Source organism: Dermacentor albipictus, chromosome 5 (assembly GCF_038994185.2).
Source record: "Dermacentor albipictus isolate Rhodes 1998 colony chromosome 5, USDA_Dalb.pri_finalv2, whole genome shotgun sequence".
NCBI lineage: Eukaryota > Metazoa > Arthropoda > Arachnida > Ixodida > Ixodidae > Dermacentor > Dermacentor albipictus.
The window spans coordinates 47,317,222-47,336,871 of NC_091825.1; the positions used below are offsets into that span (position 1 = coordinate 47,317,222).

The 19,650-nt window shown below is 49.0% G+C and overlaps 1 long non-coding RNA gene and 1 pseudogene across 1 annotated transcript; one reads left to right on the forward strand and one right to left on the reverse strand.

Annotated features, from left to right (window-relative positions):
- The first annotated feature begins 2,290 nt into the window (after window positions 1-2,290).
- LOC135899243 (speckle-type POZ protein pseudogene) lies at window positions 2,291-3,860 on the forward strand (annotated as a pseudogene).
- An 8,721-nt stretch (window positions 3,861-12,581) lies between these two features.
- On the reverse strand, window positions 12,582-12,958 carry LOC139060428 (uncharacterized). The gene is made up of 3 exons (XR_011514803.1): window positions 12,919-12,958; window positions 12,779-12,856; window positions 12,582-12,618 (listed from the first exon to the last, which is right to left on the reverse strand). It is a non-coding gene; the product is annotated as an uncharacterized lncRNA (long non-coding RNA).
- Between the last annotated feature and the right edge of the window lie 6,692 nt (window positions 12,959-19,650).

The window sequence follows — 19,650 nt, forward strand, 5'->3', positions numbered from 1 at the left end:
AAAAACAATTCAAGTTAAATTTTTATGAAAGAAAAGGAGGCTAAAAAAGCATTCAATGTCTAAATCTCATTGATACTAAAAGAAAATTGTTGCTGGCAGCGCTAACCTTCCCGTCGCTATGCTCAAGTGTAGAGGTGCACCGAAAGAAAGCGCGTTTAGAACAGTCGAGTCTGATCCAAGAAGGTGGAGTAGTGCTTCTATGGTTCGTTTTCTTGAGCTAATAAATCGTTGACAATAATTTTTTTTTAATTTTCTATGGTTTCATTTTTCCTACACATATGACAAATTGGTGAGGGTGCCAGACCAGCCCTGTATGAATAAAAATTTAAAAAAGCGAAGCCTACTAATAGTTACTTCAATTTTTCTAGATTGACAAGCAGTGCTTTACCATATACGTGCCGTATTTACCCGATTCTAACGCTCCCTCGATCGCAACGCGCACCCATTTTTCGTAACGTAAAAAAAGAAAAGTCCTTTGCAGTACCACGAACCTCATTTTTTCATATAGAAATACAACTTTCTCTCATTTGGAGAAACAAAGATTTACTGCCAATGAAGTAAAGTTACGATAAATAAAAAAAAGTCGCAGTTTTTCCCGGAAGGCGAAGCATCGATTGAGATAGCAAATTAGTAGACAGCTGTCCGAAGTAAGGATAGCAATTTTATCAGCCGTATAATCTTCTAAGCGTTCGCTTACTAGCTAAATCAACAAGCATGTTGTCGCGCGCGCACAAGCAAGCATGCCCATGTCTCACTCAATGACCGCGGAAACTCGCTATCAGAACGCTAGAATGAGGAAGTGCGGCAGCAGGAGCGAGCGAATTGACCTTCGCGCTGCGACGAGAACTCATAGCGGTGCGCCTAAACGCGTAGACTCTGGAGCGTTTTAGGTTATGGGACGCAAGAACAAGGGGCGATGGTACTGCGCATGCGCAACGTACGTACGGCCGCAACGTACGCAGCGGCCGCCGGAGTAGAACGCCTCTCCTGTTTGCGCCAGTCCCGCGTGCAAGTTTCGGGAACTCCGAACGCCCGTAATGCGGTCCTACTTCCGTCCGTCTCCGCGCACGTGATCACTTTACTCTTAATTGCGGCCTCATGATGAACGCGGTGTGTCTTCGCAGTTGGCACTTGCATGATTATTAGAGATGCGGGTCGCTCAGGAGCGAGCCGGATCTTTTGAGCCGCTCTTTTTAAAGAACGAGTGAGCTGTGGTTCAGTAAAAGTGAGCGGCGGTTCCTTTGGCGAGAGGAAGCCGGTTCCCTCGTGCAGTGTGCCGTGCCGCGCCGTTCCGTCAGAGCCGGGTGTTCTGCTGGGTTTCGTGGTTTCGTTTACTTGCCGACGAGTGGTGACCGGCGTGGGCAGGCTCGCGCTACTCGTATATACTTGCTCGCTGTATGCGGTGTGCGCGGCAGGCCCTTCGCTTTGGTGTTTCGTGTGCTTCCTATAGTGTGGCACCCGGTGCAACCAAAGAATCCTTAATCTTAAAATCCGTATCCTTAAGAGAAGACATAATTGGCAAAGTATGGCGCCTTTCGTTGCCTGCTGCTGTTCTAACGATGTCTCACGACTATCGCCGATCGCGCATCGTGCGCTGGTGCAACACTTCGAAGACGAAGTCTTCATTTGTGCTAATCAGTGTAGTCGTGAAATTGCCGCCTATGTCATCCACTTCTGTGCATTTCCTGAGCCTGTATCATTAGCACGTCAATAAAACGAGGACAACGATCTGTTGTGTTGTAATACGGCTCTTTTTTTTTCTCCTGACGCATGATGGCATAATCACCAGTATCGCGCGTGTGCTCAAGAAAAAAAAAACTAAAGGTACGCACGGCAGGGAGAATGGGAGGGCGGCTTAAAAAGAAAAGAAAACGAGACAGAGCGGAGGCGTCGCGCAGCATAATACAGTTTATAATTTAAGTGAACCCGTGAGCCGTTTATATGAACAGGTTCATTTCAGTGGGCTGCGCCGTTCCGAGCCACTCAGTGAAGCGAGCCGTTTTGTCCACCTCTAACATTTCTGATAGAGCAAACGCAGAAAACGGAAAGATGGAGGGCGGACTAACCTAAGCACACGTACTACTGCTAGCAGATGGAGGAAGCTACGGCAGCTAGTCTCGAAGCGCGGACGAGGCGGCCATCTTGAAACGCCGATGGCGATAACGCAGATTTAGGGTCTTAGTCGATTTCAACGCGCACGCAATTTTTGGACCCGTTTTATCAGAAAAAAGGTTAAAGTAAATACGGTATATGCGTGTTTGGGTGCCATCGAGAATGCGGGCCGTGGCCGCTAGAGGGACTACAGTGCGAGGTCAAAAAGAAGAAGAAAGCTAAAGGCGGCCGGGCTGCTGCTCCCGTCACGATGGGCGATGCAACAACGGTACCAAAAGGCACCTCACCAACGCCGGTATAACCGCCCTTCTATTACGCGCCGATTCTTTGCCTGACGCGGTCCGTCGTCTTGCATGGACATGGATGCCGGTGACGTCACTGACGTGTCAGCACAGGTACAGCCTCCCGAAAGCGTTGTCAGCAATCAGGGGTTCTGCCTAACCAACCAGAAAGTCGTCAGGTTGTCGTACCTGTGGACAATCACAAATTTCAATCTGTGCCATAAGCGTACCGGGCAGGCTCTGCTCAGTTCAACCTTCTCCGCGGGTGAGACCAAGCCCCTGACGTGGCACCTCAAGCTTTTCCCGAGGGGATCGAGCGAAGATTACGAGCACTTCGTGTCCCTGTTCCTCGTATCCTGCAACACCAGGCAGGCCGCCGCTAGGGCGAGGTTCTGGGTCATCGACGCCGGAGGAAACGAGGCCATCCAGAAAGAGACCGACACGCGCCTCTTTCGGCGCAAGGGCGAGGGCTGGGGGTTCGGGAAATTCGTCGGCAGGCTGGCGCTGAAGCAGGACAGCAGCAACCTTTTGCCCAACGACACGCTGACGTTGAAGTGCGAAGTGATCGCCCTGGAGAGCAGCACCACCAGTGCGCCTGGGACGGGCAGCGGGATGGCGTCCGCCGCGCTTCACGAGTGCCACCTCTCCGAGGACTTGGCATGGCTCCTGGAGAGCAACAGCAACGCTGACGTCATGCTGAGGGTTGGAAGGGAGACTTTCCCGGCTCACAGGGGCATCCTGGCTGCCCGGTCGCCGGTGTTTCGGGCCATGTTCGAGAACTCGTCGGCGGAGGGTGCGCTCCTCGAGGTGGCCATCACGGACGTCGAACCTGAGGCGTTCGCCGCCCTCCTGCGGTTCGTCTACACGGGTGAAGTGCCGGAACCGGTCCCGAAGCCGGTCTCTCTTCTGAGGGCCGCCGACAGGTACAAACTGGACCAGCTCAAGGCGTCGTGCGAGCTGACTCTGGTCTCCGGCCTGAGCGTCGAGACGGCAGCAGACGCGCTCATCCTGGCCCACCAGCACGAGGCCCTCGCGCTGCGCAATCGGGCCCTCGACTTCGTGTGCTCGCACATCGACGACGTGGTCGAGACGCCGGGGTGGGCGACCATCTGCAAGAGTCACATCGAGCTGCTGGAACAACTCTTGGTGACGCTCATCAACGAGCGCGGAGAGCCGCCGTCGAAGCGGAGCAGGACCTCGTGAACGGGACTCGCGGAGGACTACTCTGCCCGAAAGAGTTCGCCCGTGCAGTGCAGAAGGTGAGGCGGTGCATCACGGGACAACGAATGGCCACGTACACTTCACCTGGCTTCTTAAGAACTTTACCCATGCTTCACCCAAAAAGAAAGTGGTGACTGGCATGACAGCATAAACTTCGCGAAACAAATTTTTGGAAGGCATGCGTTTAGCGCAAGAAGCTTCCATGGCCTTTGCATTAGCAAAATAAAAATTCTCTCTTGCTCTGTCGCTCTTGTTGTGGCTCCTGTAGCCCACTGCAATCTTCTCGGCATGCAGGGCTCAGATTGATTAGGCTATTGAAGAGTTTGTATAGCTATATTGCAGCAGTAGAACTAAAAAGCTCATACTGCAGTTGCTTTGCACTGAACGGCTCTATTCGAAAGATCTGAATATTTGCACAGGTATACAGGGTGTTTCACGTAACTTGAACGAAGGATTTCAAAAAGTGGTTAGCCGCAGTTGAATGAAACCAACAGAATATGCTTTGTCGTCATGTGGCGCTCCTTGGACAATTTCTTTTTATATTCAGCTTAGTTAATTAACAAAGATGAATTATGCAATTTTTGCAATATTCACACTAGGGCCAATTGGTGTTTCGTTGAGTTGTAGAGGGTATCGAGAAACTATCGATCCAATTTTTTATGGCAACGTACATGCTGCGTGGAGATTTTTTTCGGCGTTTAAAGAAAGCCGGCAAAATATGAAATGGAACCACATGACTGCGCTCATGCGCTATCGTATTGCAGCGCTCTCAGTCGTATTTCGTGTGAAAGAACCGTGCGCGCGGACCACGTCGAAGTGACAGACCGCGGCTCTAGGCATCGGCTTTACAGTGCGTCAGCATAATTCGCGGTGGCGCACGGAAATAAAGCGCCGTACTCCTGATAAGGGACAGGCTCGACGTACTGTTGAGAGCCGTGCAATATACGATAGTGCACGAGCACAGTCACGTGGTTTTGCTTCATATTTCGCGGGCTTTCTTTAAATGCCAAAAAAAAATCGCCACGCAGCATGTACGTTACCACAAACCACCCTTCGCCTGTTACAGACGAATACATACCTCTCCCTCACACGCTATCACACTATATACCCCGACATCTACCCGAGCCAGACGTGCAAGGTCTGTAAAACTGAATCGGCAACACTCCCCCACATGCTATGGGAGTGCAAACACCAATACCAAGACCTTAATCCCGTGACCCTCTCGTCAAGATGGCACGCCGCCCTGCGCAGCTCCCACCTCGACGACCAACTCTGGGCGACCCAGCAGGCCTACGAAGCGGCGAAGAGGCAAGACCTCGACGTCCCATCGTGGGAGGCCTAGGCCCAGCCGACAAAACTGCTGGTGCTTATTAAAGTTCACTCTCTCTCTCTCTGTCGTTTTAACCTCCTCTAGAACGAACCTAAATGCACTTTGCCCCAAAATTAAACATTAAAATTGTTACATAACTCATCTCAATTAATTAACTAATTAAATGTAATATAAAAAAAGGGAACGCCACATGATGGCAAACCATATGCCGCTGGTTTCATTCAGCTGCGGCTAACTACTTTTTTTCAATCCTTGGTTCAAGTTATGTGAAACACCCTGCATATTCATTAAGCCTGTGTGTCGAAACATATCACCTCACAAACCGAAAAAAAAAAATCTGAGCCATTTCACACTGTGAAGGTGGATGAGCAGCAAAGCTGCGTATGGGGGCCCAATGCCGCACTGTCCACTGCCGTGCGTCAAAAGCCGTATGCACATAAAGGGAAGGCGAGGCACGACTAGTCGCTCTTCCACGATGTTGAGCCTCGGAAGATGATGAGGCACCATGGATATATATATTATGGGGTTTTACGTGCCAAAACCACTTTCTGATTATGAGGCACGCCGTAGTGGAGGACTCCGGAAATTTCGACCACCTGGGGTTCTTTAACGTGCACCTAAATCTAAGTACACGGGTGTTTTCGCATTTCGCCCCCATCGAAAATGCGGCCGCCATGGCCGGGATTCGATCCCGCGACCTCGTGCTCAGCAGCCCAACACCATAGCCACTGAGCAACCACGGCGGGTGAGGCACCATGGAGTGTACATACCCATGTATTGTTGCAAAACGCAACATGACACCTTTTACCGCACTCCGAGGTCACACACTGTTTCACCGTAGCCAAGGCGATCGTGCGTTGGTCGACGTCCCATGATGCAGTAGTGGCTGTGAGGTCACTCGAAAACCAGAAGCGGTCACACACAACTACAGGCCACAAACTCCCTCTGAAACCACTCCAAATTTGCGGGATCGGGGCCACATAGACGGTTCGCATTTCTTTCCCCCTCACGGTCCTGGCGGGCAGCGCGCTTATTACTGGACCGCCACCACTGGAGAGCGGGAGGAAAGGAAAGGAGATAAGCAAGTGCTTGGAACGCCGACAAAGAGAGGCCGGTGGAAAGGTAGACATGGCCGACGTGGGTCAAAGTGTAGTATGTGTTATTGTCAGCTTAATATCTGATACGGGTTGTGGATCGTTCCGCAGCACGCGACAGCAATACTTTCGAGCAGCGCCGCGCCAGATCGCCCAAGCCAGAGAGGAGGAAAGGCTCCCCGCGCGCCCTATCCTCCTCGCCTGATGAAACGGTCTATATGAGGCGCGTACCGCAACGGGATTTCTCTTCTGCCTGTATATGCTCCCGCAGGGAGCAGAGTTGCGCATAGGTCCGCCGTCGTGATCCAGCTCTGCAGCGAAGCCACTCCTCGTGCGCGCAGGAGCCAAATGCCGCGCGGTGTTCCGCCTTTTTCTCTAGTGGTCGCGAGCTACAAGCGCCAATTGTTCGCAGGCACTTAGCAAAGGGCACTTCTTAATACAGGCTATGCTCGAACGAGTCATTCGTGCAGTCGGAAGGGGTGGGCTTCCAACCAACCGAAACTTTGTATGTACCTATGTAAACACGCATATACAAACACACACATGAACGTACAAATAGGGGGTAGGACCGCCTTCGATTCCCCAAAATCAAATACTCCCGTGGCTCGAACAGCTCCAAAGTTCCCTCGCAAACGCGCAGTACGTTGCCACAAAAGGCGGTGCAATGATTTTCAGCCTGCATATGAAGTTGTCTTATCACTGTCAGAAAGCAAGAAATGTTTTAAAGAGTGTTTAAAACTTCACACATGTAAGGTGGACACTTAGCGCATTTTGGCTGCCGAAACCAGCCGATTAATGACCGTCGCCAAGAGAGCTATCGTGCCTGCAGTTATGTCAGTGACCGTTAACAGAGCGTCATTTATCACTAACCATCGTTCACAACAGCTGCACGTTTTCGATACATGCGGTGCAGACACAGATTTAGGCGCATTTCAAATGTTCACATGCGCACATTTTAAGCAAAGCTTACTTTTACGATTCATTCATACCGCAGACTAATAAGCTATATAGTAGCAGCAAATCTGCAAGTAGAAAAAGATTCAAGATGCAAGAGCTTCTAGATCAAATTTATTTCATACAAGGGAATGCATGAACGGCTGCTGGCAGCAGGCCAAGTGTGCTGGTTCTCGGAGCCTTGGGGGCAGAATTCAAAGAAAATGGAAAGGCAACAAGCTATTAAGAGTAACAACAGGTTATTTTTATTGCACTAATCACATCAAGATGGCAAACTTGCAGAGTAATTACTCACACAGTGCTAACTGTAATCTGACAACACATTTTTGGCATCATACTGGCACAATACAAGTGTCAGTACGATGTGTTTGATATCACTTCACCAAGGTCCTTGACTTCACATCGTCGAATACCGTACCTGAAACCCGCAGCTGCTCCTCTCAACGCACGATCGACGGTCCGCTGATTGTAATGGCGATGGCACTGACGGAAACGACGAGTTCGCATGAGTCGGCGATGCGCCCGTAAAGTTGGCTTCGCACGGCGCGTATCATTTGACGTCATTTTTCGCGCTCGGCCAATAGCTGTGCGAGCGGCGCCGGAAAAGGTATGCGCAACTCTGCTCCCTGCGGGAGCATATACAGGAACACTATTCCCTAATAGAGTTACTGTATGTGCTACCTACGGTAGCATATACAGTAACTCTATTCCCTAATAAAACCCCTTGATAATTTGAAAGTAGCGACACTCTCCTCCACTCCCGCGCTTTCCTCCTCGATTCTCCTCGCCCGCCGGCTGTGCGCGCTGCGCACGGCACGCTTCGCAGGCCATCGCGCGCTCGCCAGCCCGACGCATTAGCTGGCACCCGTGATCGCACCTAACTTCGGGATTTTTTTCTCGCTCTATTATTAAACGAAAGCACTAGAAAGGGATGCAGTGTGCTTGACTCTACCATGACCCACATTTATCACCTTCTCGTTTGAACAATGAGAGCGCTAAACGTGCGCGTTTGCGGCATGAATTAACAATCGCATCGTACTGTATATAGCCCACATTGGCTTTGATATCTTTATACTGGTCACTTCAACAGGGCAGAGCTTTAATTAGCACAGTATTTAATTTAAATTTGTACATTCTTTAATATTTTTCGACGCAGTGACGCTCCGTTAAATCCAATTTCAACTAGCGCTGCATTTTCGCGGAAGTACTTTTTATGACACTATCTTTTTGCAGTCGAGCCAGGCAGAGATTGCGGTAATTTAGTTGGACGTCATTGCGTGCGTGAAGCTTCAGAAGTAGGGCAGTGGCCGCAAAAATGATGCGAAATTTGCTTTAACGTGATTATGGATTTTTTAGGGGGGGGGGGCATGGGGGGAGGGGTTCAGTCCTAAAAGGCTTGGGGCCTCGGTGTAATGCATATGCCGCGCATTTAATACCTGGGCTATAGAAATTTCATTCCTGCTTGAAAGAGAACAATTTTTTTCTAGTTTTTCGTGCTCTCAAGAGAGATATATTTTTATTGACTACTGTAGAAGTGAGCGTAGCCAAGGGTTGGCTTGAAATTTATGAATGATTGCTGACGGCAACGGACGACTAGATTAAGAGATGGGAAGGTGGTGCTGTCTTTGTGACTTATTCAGTGTAGCCCATCGAATGCATTCAATTAGTGCCTCAGACGCCCGTGGTGATGCAATATTCAGCGCTGTAAAGGACGATAAGAAAGGATTTAGCCATTCTGTGGCTGGGTCGGTTTCAAGGAAACAATTCGTACTATTTTAGAAACAGAGCTTAAGAATCTGACGTTATTTTGATAGCATAACTAAATATAAATTGTAAAGATTGCACCTATGGCGAATGAAAGTCAGCCTTAAAAGGCATATCTGCTGACTCGCTCCTCCCGTGCCGCTAGACCTCGGTATCGCGGTAGACTTTCACAGTCGCGGCGGTCACACGAAGGCCTTCAACGCTCTAAAGATCCATAGCAGGCAAGAAGATGCTCAAAGCTTATTTGCGCGAAGTTTTGGTCCTCCTTTGCACATTATTCTTCCAATCTGTGGCATTAATGACTCTCCCAGATGTCATTCCTTTTGCAATTTGCCAATAAAGCTGTTTCGTAAGAGCTGGAAAAGCTGCCAGCCGCAGCCATTACCATAGATCTGAGAGGGGGGCAGGGTTTTGCCAGTTTTTTCAGCTACTTACTGAAAACATCGCGCCACCCCAACACAAATTTCAGACGCAGAGTACAGGTCTGGAGCATAGAATACACAGCCGCTGTGACACACCAGCACATATCTGGTCAGACGCAATTTTTATTGCAGGTGACTCTTGAAACGTTACACGGAAAACGCACAAAACATCCAGGATATCACACACTTCGGAAAATATAAATATTCATATAAACCGCCGGTTACAAGTAGCATAAGCTCGAACCCAGTAACATGAAACATTGCATGGTGTTAGCCTCCAGGCGATATGCGTGAAAAAGGAACAAATATTATTCAGAGTAGCGCACCAGATGCAACTAAAATTTTACAACATAAAATAACGGAAGGAAACGAAGCAGCTGGTTTGTATGCTCACAAAGTTTTGGGCAGGTGGTACAACAAAAAGCCGCGCGATAACACTCATGTACAGCAAATGAAATAAACAAGATTATCACGCAAAGAATTAGAATATATATACAAATGTACGACATATATTACTAGAATACATTCAGGCAACACAGAAAAGCATTCAAGTCTGTGAAGAAATGAAAGCGTCATATGAATATAATATTGGGTCCCATAAAGTAGAAATGCAACGAATCGGCCCAAGGACAACGAATGCGCGTAAATCCTTGTAGATGCTGCCTTTATTACTTGTAGAAGCCTGGCTGATGACACGCGCTGTATTGCTGCCATATGCACCAGCACCAAAGGTTCAAATATTTTACCGTATTCCGGATACCGCAGCATGCATGCCGACACTTTTGCTTCCACACTTGCTACTGGTAACGGTAAGTGCCCTCACAGAAGCCTCAGTTCGAACAAATATTTGCATTCGCACTCTTAAGAACATACGAACGATTTCAGGCACTATGTTATGACATGATGGGAAAAAAGTTTGCACAGAAATACTCTGAAGTATTGGTCTCTCAGCTTCGCATGTGCTGACACGGTTTGATAGCAGTGCCTCGCTGTTTGCATGGAAAAAGTTTTCTGCTACCTTAATGACTTCAACCACCCCTGCAGAAGGGCTGGTGAGCGACAAGTGCGATGAGGAGTAGTTTTTGAGCTGAATTAGTCTGCAGCTTGCGAAATTAGAAGTTAAAGAAGCACTGCAGTCTTCGCAATGAAGCTTCTTTGTTATTTTGGAAATAACGTAACCTGCTAGGTACACTAGCGACTCCTCTCCTTCCGAGCTTAAGTCTAGAAGGTCAGAGGGAGCTATAATACTGCCCTCTTCATTCTGTTCTTTTTCTGCGTTCAAACCTATGAGCAAATATGCTTCATCATCTGAGTAGCTACCGTACCTACTCGGCATTAGAAACTGCGCTAGTGTTGCGCTCCTTAGGCTGCACTTGAACTCGTAGAGCCGTGGGATGGGGTTTTTTGCCCGCAGAGTTGAGAACAGGTTCTCAAGTCCATCTTGACTGAACCTACTTAATAAAACATACTCGAAATCGCACTTCTTCAGTAGCATGTCTTGCACTTCGAGTGCAGACAGTGTTGACAAAATGATGCCTGTTTGAACAGGCTTCCATACCGCCTTAGTCTGCGAACCAATAGAAATTTTGGAAAACAGTTCGACTGTCTCATTCAGAAATGATACACCATCCTCATAAGCTCCACCATCTGCGTTGCTAAACGCGAGCTTGCTGGTTCGTGATGTCAAGAAGCGAAACCAGCGGAAGACCGTTGCGACAAACCATGCCGTCGAAAGCGCATTTTTCGACAGTAAGCCTTTCTCTACCAAAACGTGCAAACTAGCTGATGTGTCATTGTGAAATAAACTGTAAGCCAAACTGACTTTCATTTTGTCATAATGAGTAGGGTCTACACATGCAGGTTTAAGGTGAGGAGCAAGTTTGAGCTCAGATTTTGCATCACGCTGGACAAGAATCTTGATATATTCAAGGTTTACAACGTTAGTTGGCAGGCCATTTTTTTCAACTACATCACCCGGAAGGTAAATTAACTGACCTCTAGTCAAGTGGTTCCTCAATTTTTTTAGTAAGTGAGGCACATCAGCAAATGTAGGATCACAGGGGTGAACACAGCTTGTGTGCGGCCGGCTGTGTCTTCCTGCATGAATGCCAAATAGCCTCCAGAGCGCCAGGTTTCCGCCCCCCATGTCGGAGGTGACGGCATGAATTTTCAATCCTCCGTTATTACTCCTTCCTTCAGTGTTACAGCATCGAATGAATTCCCCGGTAAATGATAAGCAATCGTTTGTTTCCGCCTAGTGGACAACCCTCCTAACATGAACACTAGGCCGTGGGTAGCTAGCGCATCTTCCGGCAGGGAACCGTCAGATAAAGGTAGTGTCGGAGCGCCGAGAACACAGCGACATGAGTGATCGTAAACAAGCCCTGGTGTAACTTGCATTTCGTCAATCATTAGGGTGGCGTGGCGCTCTTCAGGCTTCATGAGGTCAATCTAGGAGGAAAAAAAAACATAATACGCACCACGGCGTAAATATAACATCCACCACAGCCATATTTAAACTCTGATCTATCTTCAAAGCAATACCGTAGACAGAAATATTGCAGCAATTTTTTATAGTAATGAGAGAAACAAAATAACACAGTCGCTTTAATGTATACTCGTAGTAAATCATAATACTATTAAAAGGAACCTTAATGCCATTGCCATTTCATAGCACTCAATTACCTCTCATGTCTTACAGGCAGATTCAGAACCGTAGCGCTTTTATGTATGAGGCTCATGTATACATAGTTATTTAGTATACCTTCATTTTGAGAGGCTCGATCATGTCTTGAAGAAGCCCAGGCTGAAACTTGAAATTCTCCAAATGGCGTTGGAGCGTGCGCTCGGACGGAAACGGCAAACCTTGATTTCTCAGCAGACTGTAGCCTTGGGACCCGCAGGACAGACGCAGCTTTAGTGACTTTACAAGCGTGTTGGCCTCCCAGCGCATCCCTTGTGCTGAAAGCCTATCCCTTGTGCTCCATTGACCTCATCTGGTCGTCACTGAAAATGTGCTTAATCTTTGACTTCAGCCGATCTTTTTCTTGTTCACTTTTAAGATATCTTCTCTTAGCAGCTCCTAGTTTTCTCTTCGACTCCTCATGAAGGCGCTCCAGTTGTGATATGCGGTCTAATAGGGCTTGGTGTGTTGCTAAAGAAAAAAATAAGTATTCATTCAGGCACCAGGGACGAATTTCTAAATATAATAAAATAGACACTTAAACTTTGCACAATCTTACAAAATCTTACAAGCATGCTCAAGATCAGATGCAGGAGGCTCTGGTGTCGCTATGCGGTCCGCAGAGTACGTGGCTGTTTCCTGATCTGCTAAAAAAAAGGGCATCAGACAAAGGTAACAGATATCTAGTCAAACCTACACTTACCGTCTGTAAAAGGCACCTTTGTGCACTCATCAACCTCGATATCTTCGGCTTCGACTGAAATGAGGGAGCCAAGCACTGTTCAAATACTGAGTCCCTAATCTCAAGTATTTATACCATTGCGAGCGCTTTGAGCAGCAGCGAGCAATTTGTAGAACGGCAAGCATCTTGCGACCATGCAACTAATATGTTTGAAGAAAAAATCAATGCCTCTTACCATCATGTTCAAGGGTAGACGAAGCAGGACTTGAAGGCATGACGCTGCCATCAGGCAGTTCTCCGGCTGTCAAGAAATCTGCGTGAAAGGACAATGTCAGGCAATGCAAATGCATGCGGTGTGACCAAGCTAGTACTCACCGTTAGGAGTGCACTGCTCGTCACTGTCATTATAAATCGAGACATCTTCTTCGGGTGGGACTGAAATGGAAAAGCCAAAGCCTCCTGAAAGCCTGAAGCACCGGTTTAGGTATGCTTGCAAGCGTAATTAAAAAAAAAAAGCATGCTCACAGGATGACTTGGCAGGCACTACTGCTGTGACGTTGTTCGCAGGTACGCATGCTGGAGCAAAACAAATATTTCATATACACCGACAGCAAATTTAATTCCGGAAAATGTTCGCGAGTCATCGGCACATTGCTAGCTTTTCACTGGGTATCTATGTACAAAGTTAATGTTTTACTAGATATTTGTCGTTCATGCTGCAGAAAAATGCAACAAATATCACTCACCGCTTTTGTTTGGGAGTGGCAGCCTTACCGCAGGAGGCTTCCTTTGCTTAGGTGCACTCCGATGAGAAAAAATGGTCGGAATCGCATTAGGCTTTAATTTCTTCTTCCCGTACTTCTGCAGTATGAGCGGCTCAAACTGATCAGTATCGAAATGTAGCTGCAATGTTATGCAATATTGTTAAGAAAACCCGTGCTAGCAAAATATACTCGCACAGAAAAATTCACAAAACGCTATAAAGTTAATTCCAATGCACCTCAGGGAGACTTTCGCTTGAATCAATTTTTAAAGCGTAGCTAATACTCGGCTGCGTAATTTATTAAGGCCCACTCGAACAGACGCCTGATAAAGAAGGGTTTCAGGGTTTTTAGTGATCAAATAAACCAAACTGATAAGCCTAAATTAATATTTGAGGTCATGTGTACGCGCGCTAAGAAACTTCTAACGCTGCCGTATATAGTGCCCAACGGCATTGTTTTTTTCGACCCCACCAAAGCTCTTGGGCACACGGGAGATAGTCTGCCTTACACGCTACGAAAATCGACATGCTTCCTATTCTGCGCCACCGTTAGAAGCACGTGTATATACTGGAAAAAAAAAATACGTACGCCATGGAAACATTTTAGCGGGAAACCCACACCGAGACTCGGAAATTAAGGCGCAACACACAGCAATGCCATCAAGTGGAAATGATAACATTCGAAACGACACACAATGATGAGCGAATTAAGCAAGATTGTCAGCCTCTTGACGAGCTCGCAAGAAGTTTCAAGTATACAGACTAGTTTATATACCAATCAATGCACAGTACCTCGCAGAGGACGGTGTGATTCGTCGGAGTGAACTCCTTACGTCCGATGTTGTGAATCCACTTTTTTCTGCGACTGATGTCGTTCTTCCCTCGAGGAATCGTGAAAAGCATGAAGCCATTTTCACGCCGGCTTGTGCACTGAAATGCGCAGCAGCCCGGCATAACGCGGTGCGAAATGCAGAGAGAGAGAGAAAACTTTTATTTTTGCGCCAGCGTCCGGCGCTCACGAAATGCAGAGTTCGAATTAGATGAATAAAGCTCGACCCGCGACAGAGGAACACGGCCTGCCCATGGCGCTGAAGAAAAACAACAACCCAAGCAAAGCGACGCTTTCGCGCGCGTTTCCAAGGCGACGGCTGGGGCAGGCCGCAGCGGCCAATCATCGGTCAGAAAAGCGCCGAGTGGAGAGGCGGGCGAGGAGGATGTGCGAGGGTTGGCGGCGCGGCGGCAAAGTTCACAGAATGGCGCTACTTTCAAATTATCAAGGGGCTTTATTCCCTAATGAAGCCCCTCAATTTTCCAAAAGTAGCGCCATTCTTAGATCTTTCCGCCACCCCGCTCACCCAGGCGCTTCCTCCTCCACTCCTCCTGTCGCCCCAGCCTCCTCCGCTCCCCCATTGGCCAATCTGTGTCACGTGAAAGCGGGCCCCGCGCTTTTGTATATTTTTTTCTTTCTGGCGCAGAGCAGGCGCCGCGCTTTTGTATATCTTTTCTTTCCAGCGCGCTGCGACCCCCAATCTTGGGCCTGCGACCCCCACTCTTGGGCCTGCGCGACGAAGTACGGCAAGCGGTTTGAAGGAGCGCGGTAGTTTTATACAATGTGTTAGGGCCGAGTGCTTAATTGCGATGCCGTGCTGCTGCGCCTACGGTTGCCACAACAGACCCAGTGACGGCAAAAAGCTTTTTGTTTTACCATCCGCCGGGCGCAACGCAAAACAAAGAAAAGTGTGGATTCACAAGATCGGGCGGGCTGACTTCGAGCAAGTGGCAAAGAACGCGCGGCTTTGTGAAGTGACACGGCTCCTCCAACCTCTTCTTTTGACGCCCGTGTCAAAACGGGCCCGTGTCCAGTGCATTGGGGGTGCGTTAAAGAACCCCAGCTGCAAAAAAAAAATTAATCCAGAGCCCCCATTATGGCGTGCCTTATGAGATCGTGATGTTGGGATGTAAAACCCAAGAATCAACTTTTCTTCTGTCTTGTGTGCCTTGACTGTTCCAGTTTACGCAACACTGCTTCCTTGTGAAAACTTACAACGCAAAAGAATACAGACGCATGTAGTACACAGACATAAAATTAGCACTTCAACAAAAGTGTTGCTGGTGCCAATGAGGGAGGGGGATAATTATTTTCTGAACCTCTTTCCAGTTGTCCCATCAAGTTCCTTCTTTCTTTTCTATCAAATTCTAACCATTTGCACTGTAATAAATAAATAACGATTTCATATGCTGGTACGTTGTTAAAATTATCTATACCGGCTATGTGTGAAAACGTTGCTCATGGCCACCACAACCTGTGCATGAGCTACGTACATCTGTAAAAGGCGCGGAACAGAAACGGCCCTGCTGCCAGGCATTGCTGACCGCAGACAGTCGGAATCTCTCACGCGTCGGCCGAACAAAAGCATCCTGCAGGTACGTAAATTAACCTACGAAACCACGTGCACATACTTTCGCGCTGTCAAAACCTGAAACTCTGGTAATTACTCGCGTGTCTGAGCACACCGCGTGCTTGTGTCGTGTTTCAGCAACACGAACTTTCAACGTGCGCGCGCTTTACGCCTTAAATACGCCTTGAATAATGGTGCTTTTCTCTATTTCTTCCGCAAATCCGACACGACATTCTTAAGGCCAGTTACCGACTGACAAAGCAAGATCTAGATTGAAAAAACTGCTCCGCAGGACTCGAACGAACTTTTCCGCGGATTTCCTCCCGTAGCGTGTTAGCCGTCGTCTGCTACGGCAGGCCCACCACCAGCGGCGCCACCGTCGAGGCCGCGCCGAGCGGAGGAGGAGGGAAGTGAATGGCGCTACTTTGGGAGATTGAGGGGCTTTATTCCCTAAGAGCACTCAGCGCCATCTGGTGCCGTCGCCGTGAAGCCTGCGCGTGGCCTCCGAAATGGATGGCAAGCCGGTGCGTGCGAACGCTGAGAAACGCCTCATGTGGCAACCAGGCAACCGGGCTTCTTTCTGGACACGCTGCGCTATCTAGTGGCATTTCGGAGAAGTTCGTGCGTGGCCTCCGAGACGAGAAGCGTGGTGCACCGCTGCCTGCGCACGCTGAGAACTGTTCTCTCGCTTGCCGCACAGTCAGTGGCACATACTCAGCGACCCACTTGGCGAGAGGTCCATTGAAGAGCGGCACACACGAAGTGCATTCATGGCGAAACCTGCTAAAGCGTCAGGTTGCTGTCGTTGAGGAACCATTCTGACGTGGGTTCAATTCCGCTCAGCATCGGAGAAATTTAAAGGATGTTTTAACGCGATAGCGCTAAGAGCACCGTGTCGCAGAAAATCCGGCGTCTGCGTCGGCGGAGTTTTAGAGCGCAGCTCTTTGGCGTCCGTTCCTGGGTTTCGCGTCGTCGTCGGCGTCGGCGTCGTCGTCGGCGTCGTCGTCGTCGTCGGCGTTGTCGTCGGCCTCGTAACCAGCTCGCCGACGAATCTGCTCCGCCGCCGCCGCGCATGCGCGCTGTCGGCTCTCCGGGCGAGGGAGGATGATGGAAGGGAGGAGGAGAGACTGTGGAGGAGGGCTGGCTACACAAATGGCTCTTTGGCGTCCGTTCCTGGGTTTCGCGTCGGCGTTGTCGTCGGCCTCGTAACCAGCTCCGCCCCCCTTTCATCCCCCCAGCGCTAGCAGCGACCGACTGATACCGCTTTCGTGAGTCCGCTACGGCACTCACGAAAGACGTCGTGCACTTCCTGCAACTCGCATTAACCGTCCATCGATCCACACCGATGTTAGTAGTGGGGGACTTTAATGTTGACATAAAGACAAACAGCAATTTCCTAACACTTATGCGGGAGAACATCCCGTTCCTCTAGCTCGTAACGCGTTCCACGGCTGTGACAACCTCGCGAGGCACTTGTATAGATCTCGTCTTTGAGAATCAAGCATTGGTGTACCAAGTCGAACATATATCAGTCTATTTCTCCGACCACAAAGCTTCCTTCATGACTGTCAAGAACTGTTAGTGGAGTCTTTGTTAAAGGAATACGTGTGAAAAATAAAAAAAAATTCTGTGATAGCGCATACATGTGTTGCTCGATTTCTTTGCCTCAATCTATCGAAAAGGTGAAACAGCTTATTTGCTGCGCTCAAATTTCGCATTAGGAAGTAACGTAATCGTCGGTAATTTTTTTTTGGTAAAACCGCTCCCCGGCGACAGACCGTCCGACGCGGTTCAGAGTCAAAGACCGCCTGACGGACTACAACGACATCCCGAAGGCTTACCTCCTGGCTCGCAAGACTATCCCACCCTCGCACCCGAGGCTGAGTCGAGCGGAGGTGGTACTACTGAGACACCTGCAGACTGGATCGCTATCGAGCCCAGGACTGATGCATCGCATGTACCCCGAGACATACCCGATAAGTGCAGGGTCTGCCGGAGGGAGACGGCAGATCACACGCGCATCTTGTGGGACTGCATCAAAAATCCAAAGGAAGCAAGGTAAAGAACGATCCCGCCGCGGCTCGAGGCAACCGCGAAGGGCTACGACCGAGACCAAGAGCTCTGGGCCGTCCAGCAGGTCTTCGGGGCGATCGAAAGGCAGGGACGCAGCGAGCCGGCAACGGCGAGCGCTACACGCGCCGAGTAACGGCAACCTCGTAGATGACGTAAGCCCTCGTCGGGGAGCTCGAGCGCCCAGGCACAAGTAAAGTTTGCTCCAATCCAAATCCGTGAGTGAAAATTGCCGTATATATGTCACGCCTTCTTATATGACTTAGGCATATGCAGGATATATTGCCACACCATTCTATCACTACGGTTGCTCATACCTTGTCTTACATTCTTGACAAAGTTATTCCTCGGAATTTTGATAATGACAGCCCACAAACAAATGCCATGAAACAAAACACCGATAGCGAATGACCTTTACGTTAAATCTTCTCAGACTTAAGTATTAAAAGCGCAAAACAATAACAGAAACCTGAAAGTGATGTAATATTTTGGCGCGGCTGTGCACGACCTTGGGGATCGGCCCACGCAAGAGGCCACGTTTCTACCAGAAAGCTCGCCTTCGTGCATAGTGTTTGTCGCCAGCGCTTCCCTATTAATATTACGGTCACGTAAGATACAGTTGCCGGGAAGCGTGTGAAGCAGTCAGGTATCTTTTTATATGCTGTCGCGTTAACGTTCCACTCTTGAAGGCGAAGCTTAAGCATCCTGCAAGTTATTCCGTCATTGTAGAGCGGCACATTTACAGTGGCACATACCTAGTGACAAAGTTGACATAAAAGATCTTAATTGAAAAAAAAATATTATTATGGGGACCATAACCATGATCTGATTATGAGGCACGTCGTAGTGGGGGACTCCGGATTAATTTTGACCACCTGGGGTTCTTTACCGCGCACCTAAACCTAAGTACACGATGTTTTTTTTTTTTTCATTTCGCCCCCATCGAAGTGCGGCCCCCATGGCCGGTATTTGATCCCGCGACCTAGTGCTCAGCAACGCAACACCAAAGCCACTAGAGGTGCTCATTGAAGACCAGCACAGACCGAGAGGCACATACCCAATATTACAGATCGACTCCGGAGTTTCTTCGAAGAGCGCAAGCTACCCAGCCCGCATCTACAGTGATCTATGTCGGCGTGAAAGTGGTTCGTTGAAGAGCAGCACATACGTACACATTGCCACATGCTCAATGAGCCAAGTTAGCCTGATGGTTGGTTTCGCACCCTTTCGCACCCAACAGCCCGATGCGCTACCCATTCGACCAAGGACTACCCAGTAACCCAGGTAGGCGGAAAAACGGTTAGATACAAGCATAGACAGAGGGAGCGGAGAGCGCATGCTAAAATATGGGCAGATCACGCAGCATTATAGATTGGCTCGTACACCGGTATCCCCGTCAGACCCAAATATAAACAGCAGACAAGCAGTCGCGTGGAGACGACTACAAACTTATACGTATCCGCAACCGTTTATGGCGAACCACATGTTCCCCGAGGCCAGGAGCGATAGATGTAATCATTGTGGGGCGAGAGGGACCCTCGACCACATAATATGGGAATGTCCGTACTCTCCCGGGGGAACAAACAAAATAGGTAGTAGAGACGCCTGGGAGACCCTGCTGCGCAGCTCGGACTCTGAGCTCCGGCTCCGGCTCGTCCAACTGGCTGAAGAGGCTGCTGGGACCCAAGACCTCCCAGCCTGCATCTGAGGCGGTGGCACTCGCCCCCTGACCTGCGTGTCGGGGGGGTGGGTAGATCACCTTATCCGTTGGAAAATAAAGTTTATTCTATCTATCTATCTAGAGAGATATAAACAAACAAACGCACCCATTCATGGCACCCAGAAAGTGAGTGAAGTACCATAAGAATACTAAGG